This window comes from Photinus pyralis, unplaced genomic scaffold (assembly GCF_008802855.1).
Source record: "Photinus pyralis isolate 1611_PpyrPB1 unplaced genomic scaffold, Ppyr1.3 Ppyr1.4_LG1, whole genome shotgun sequence".
Taxonomy (NCBI): Eukaryota; Metazoa; Arthropoda; class Insecta; order Coleoptera; family Lampyridae; genus Photinus; species Photinus pyralis.
Window position 1 is genome coordinate 46,510,832 of NW_022170249.1, and position 6,041 is coordinate 46,516,872.

Below are 6,041 nucleotides of genomic sequence, written 5' to 3' on the forward strand. Positions count from 1 at the left end.
GTATAGGAAGAGATCAATTTTATTTAACTAATCTGGTTTCTCTCAAGCGACCACCTACCACCACTTTAATCATTTTAATGTGAATGGTCAGATTATGAATTAATTAGTTGTAAAAAACCAAGACAAATACAATATAAATTACTTTTGTCACCATAGTAATAATAATAAGAATAATACACTTTATTATTACCCAAACATATGTAATACCTTAAAAAAAAATTGAACAGTTTGCGCCAATGAGAGTAACAAACGGCGGAGTTCAGTATAGCCAACATATGAAGACAATTAAATAAATTTCTCTGAGAAATGTACTGTTCTTCCACTCAACCTAGCGATAGTATTAATAAAAACAGAAAAATATAGCGTGTGACTCAAATGCTCACTACATGGGGGAGCACTAACTTCAACCCTAGGGGTAAGTCATTACTCACGTTCGTAGCTATCACAGACTGTGATTAATCTCACTCTGGCATCATCGAATATCTCTGATCACATAACGAACTGGCGAGTCACTCCAGAAACGACTATGTCAGATCATAGAATAATTTCATTCGAAATTAACTGCAAGGGAACCGTCCAAAAGGGTTATCGCAACCCCAAGGTAACGGATATTCCCCTTTACAAACATTTACTTGGAGATAAACTTAGATAGTGCCATTTTGAGAGGCGGCTCTCTAGTCCTGCTGACTTACAGGACAAAGTAGATCTTCTTACCAACTCCGTTGTGCAAAGGGTTCAATAAGGCAAAGCTATAGCCGATTGGGAGGCTATATAAGAAAAGGCTGAAGGATATTAGGAGGCATCAAAGAGAGGCATGGAAGAGTTTTCGCAGCTCTATAGAATCCACCACCTCTACATCCCATCTAAAAGCGTGTTGCGTGCCTTGCTTGCACGGGCGCGATGCAAACAACCCGTCTGGGTCTGCCTCCACTAGATCTCCACGTGAGAGAGCAGGTTACTTTGGCATCCTTGCGTCTGAAAAATAAGGGGTTGCTGAATGGCAGAGGTACTGTGGTGGGTCACTCTCGAATTCTGGGCGAGGCGATTAAGCGATTGCCAATTCTAGAAGAGCGATTGGACTTACTCACTCCTCAATTCATATTCGGGAAAAACTATCACATCTTTCTTGATGAGGATGTGGCATCCCAACCCGCCATATTTATCTTCACGGATGCATATAAAACAATGGAAGGAACAGGCACTGGCATTTACTCCAAAGAACTGAACTTTTTATCACCCAACCACTAGGCAAACTTCCTACTGTATTCCAATCAGAGTTGGTAGACTCTTCCACTTACAGACGCAACTGTAAACTCAAGACACTCAAACCCAGCACAAAGCTAGGTGGAACATGATGTTAGGTTGTCGCCTTGCGATACAAGCCTTCAAAGGACCATCTCGCAGCCTGGCGTGGTTTTGGTGGTTTTGCAATGCCTACCCTTGATGGTTGGAAGACCCCGGAGTCATACAAGAAGCTACAGACAAAAGAGTCTTGACAGAAAGTATGGACCACAGCTACCGTGGAAAGAATAACTCACCACCCCATTTCCTAGGGGGGAGTTTTCTACCTCGCCTTATATTTAGAGACCTAATGTGGCAAAAGAAGACAGTATGGCTATGTACGGGACACGGCCCATACAACCACTATTACTATTATGATAGATTCAATTTATTTATTTATTTATTTTACAATATCGTAATATTCTGATCCTTGAACATTTTGATCTGTTAATGGTCTAAGTGTGTAATTGCAGCTAATTTAATGTCCTAAATTGCTAAAGCGTAAGTAATACAGAACCACCGCGACAAATAACAAACGTCGCAAACAGACAACAGACAGTCGCAAAGCAGAGGATCCATTAAAAATTTTCTCTTCGAATTAATTTACCCCAACTGTTACATTGCTGAATTCAATTAATTTTTTAAATCTCACAATGAAAGCAGACGTTTCCTGTGAAAACAACTAATTGGAAAAGTAGCGTAATAAATCAATGAAACGTCAACAAGTAGTCTTGAAAATGTGTTTCGTTGCTATTCTCTGCCCTAATTTTATGGGTATAATGGGAAGAGCTTTCTGATATCAATTTGACTGTCCTATTTCCTAGGGGGGAGTTTTCTACAAGGTCGTTAGCGTAATCAGCAATGGTCAATGCGGATACGTGCTACTTAGTATTCAAGCCACAACCGTAGCTAACAGTAGGACCAACCCTTGCTCTAATTGCCTACCACCCCTGCACTAAAGTGCCATTCCACTTTTAGAATTCGAAACCGTTTTAATTTAAAGTTCAAATTTAAGAATGTCACGATGATAAAAAAATCAACCATTCGCTCCACTTTGTGCATCAAAATACCGTTTGCGGAAAATAATATAAGGTTGAAAAGGTGAAACGTCGAAGATCATTATTCTTACTACTTTGACAAAAGGAATCCTATCGGATGCGTCAAATTGAGTTACGAACAACCCCACGTCTAGTCGATGTGTTCATCCCTGGCGAATAATAGAAAGAATTGGATTCGGTTGTTGACAATTGAACAATAAACTGATAAGAAAAAAAGAAATGCAAACGCTATCAACTTACAGCACGACCCCTTTCCGAACTTCATGCGATGACACGCTGTAAATTTAAAAACTGCAACTTCGTGCGCTTTTATTTTTCAGCAACCACCGCCGCTTGCATACTTTATTTGAAATTCAATAAGATGAACAGTGGAAATCCATAACGTCACGCTCGCAAATACACCTGAAAGCTTAATCAAGCGCGAAAGGCAGCGCGCTTAAAAAGGCGACCATTTGTTTTTTTTTAAAATAAGTACTTTTAGAAAAGAAACCAAGAATCAAATTAATCAATTGATCTAATTTATTTGGAAACTTCACTTTAACAAATTGACGGATTGAGCTCATTAATTCGATTTATTTTATTCCAATCAAAGAGCTTTCCGATTTTAAAGGCCAAATTGCAGGGGGCACCCACGTTAAAAACTAATCTTGATAAATGCGCTCTATTTATTACGGGTTTACAGAATAAGGTAGAAATGGAATGCTTTTCTTATTTTAAAGCACTTAACACACGTACCTACCTAACGTGCTTCTTGATGACGTTGATTACGAAATGTGTTTCAGAACTTTTTCATTTCCTTTTTTGTTAGAAAACTTGATTAAGTCAAAGAGTTTCTGCTTGCAGCTAATAATAAAGGGACGATATTAAAATATCTGAACAAAAATCTCCATTATACTTACAATACAACAACAAGCAAGTTCCAAAATGATATGATCAGGAACAGTTCCCTAAAACAGCTGTCCTAATGAAGGTAACATTTTCTCAGATTGCACAAGATTTCCCTTTTCATTTTCGAGGAGGTGTTTATAATTCAGGGTGGCTATGAGAGGAGTATATTATTTTCATATCAAAACCGTCAAATTAAAAGTAAATTAAGAATAAAAATCGACCTATATAAAGGTACGGGTATCTCCAGGAGTAAGGTATACAAATCAGCCTGACCACGTCTTAATAGCAAATAAAAAGAATATATATGATTTCCAAAAGAGGGCCAAACATGGATTCAGATCATTACTTGGTGGAGGTTGAATGGTCACAGCACACAATAAAAAATAAAAACATCTAGACGTACGGTATCGAAAAATTGCAGAACCTAAGCGACAAAACAGTATAGCTGAAAATATATGATTTTGTGAAATGAATATATATATAGAGGCAAGAAAAATGTATAAAAGTTTAAAAATGTGATTGAACTCTATTTAGACAAATACGAAGCTGGTTTTCGAAAAGGAAAGAGACGTTATATTGTTATAATTCCTGCTGCCGTAGTGTTTATTCATTTTAACTTTTTTTTTTTGTAATATCCCTCTCTTGTTTTGGGCCCTCAACAGGCATGCGCCCAATTACAGAGTGACCCGCATAATGCTATTTAGAGGTCCTCTGCAGAAGGTCTTAAGATGGTCCATACTACTCCGGTATTTACCTTACGAATTAGGAAAACTGCAGGAAAACCTAATTCGGAGTAGCCGGTAGAATGCTCGGAACTGGTCTAAGGTAATTTCCATCTTCGCCACAGATGAAAAATTCACCTCAACCCAGGTTCGAACACCCGACCTTCGGATTTATAACCCAATGCTCTTACCACTGAGCCATAAATCCGATGACACTGAATAGAACAATATCTAAAACAAACAAGGCGATAAAAGAAACATGATCTTAGATTTCATATAGTTTTTTTAGGTTTTTCAGGTCCTTTCTATTCTTTGGGATTCTTCTTTTATTGTGGCCTCATTTTAATGTCAGGATTCTTTAAAATCCATTTCTGTGGATATTTGATATTATTTAGTTTTAGATTCTTCAAATTTTATAAAGTTATTCACATTTTCTCGTTTCTTAGACGTTTCACATTGTTCAGTCTTCCCGTCTCTTCATAATTTTTAGGACCGTAATGACCATCAATGTCTTCAGGATGTCGAATTCTTCAGTATTTCGTAATTCAACGACCTTTAAATTTTCTTTATGACCGTTTCTTTTTTTTTCACTTCCTTGATATCTTCAGGTCCTTCAAATTCTGCAATTCCATATCCTTTCCAGGTCCTTAATATTTTTTTAATTCCTTTGGTATTTAAAATTCTAGAGATTCGTATGCTTCTATGGATTCTTCCGGTTGTTCATACTATTTGGATTCATCATGTGTTCAGGTTGTTTTGGCACTTAGTATCGTGGTGATTATTTAGAAGCATTAAAATTCCTTCAGATTCTCCTATTCTTCGAATTCTATTTATTAATTTTTTTATTTATATCCATGCCCGTACCCGGATTCGACTCAGGAACCCTTAGTACCACAGCCGAGCTTCAACTCAACTGCGCCAACGGCCTGGTTTCCAATTATTCAGATTCTTTTGATTATCGTATCTTACTACCCATGTAAGACAGAAAAAAGGTAAAAACGGCTTATTTTAGATATGTTTACGTAGAATCTAGTGGTGTCGCGAAAAAATATTTTTGGGCCACCGTTTCTGATATTTGACCCCATTCTAGACCCCATGATCACATGTGAGAGAAGAGTTAAAGGAAAGAAGGTAGGAAACAATTCACCTCTAAGGTTAGGGACCTGGAATATAAGAACAATAAACAGAAAAGGGAATCTAGAAAATGAAACCTTGTAACAAACCCGATATATTACAAACTTCAAAAAATTTTTATTTTTAATAAATAAAGAAAACTTGATTCTTCCGGAAATTCTTAATTCAAATTTTCATTTAACACCAAAAACAAACTTTATATGGATTGCGTTTTACTTTTACTGGAATTCCAATCGACACATAATTTTCTGAGATAGCATACAAAATAAATTTTCATTATTACACACGCATTATAGTACAATGACGCAATAAAATAAACATTTTACAAAACAAATAAACCATACTTCTCTGGAGAGTAAGCAGTGCCAGGGACTTGGGCACTGGAATAGGCTTTTATATGGAGAAGATTTAATTTGCCCCAATCATATGCCAATCGTTGTGCTTTGGTACTCCGTTTTACTCATTTTAGCATGTATTTTGATCAAAATTACTAGCATCCATCCCTATACGTGTTTAGATATCTCCAGCTCCACTGATATCTCCTGAAAAATGTGATGTTTTTTTTAAATAAAATAGAATAAACAAGAAGTTCGGCTTTGAAATATGCATTGATAATGGACTACAAAAACGGAAAGGTGCAGACAGTACCATTAACCTTACAATATTTACTGCTAAAAGTTGCTTTAGTGCTACTAATTCGTTTTCTCAACCGTACCTGGATTTCGATCTTAACGCCGACACTAAAGAATTGCGATGGACTAATGTTTCACTCTTTGGTTTACGGATACATTTTTCCCTTAAATTGGGGAAATGAAAAACGACATCCCATTTTACGAGATTGAATTGGCAGTACGTAGTACTTTAGGCGCTTCTGTCTTGAAGAATGGTCGATTGATTAAATCTACATTCATTGATTCGCAACATAAGTTCGAATGTAAATTGTTATTTGATTTATTGT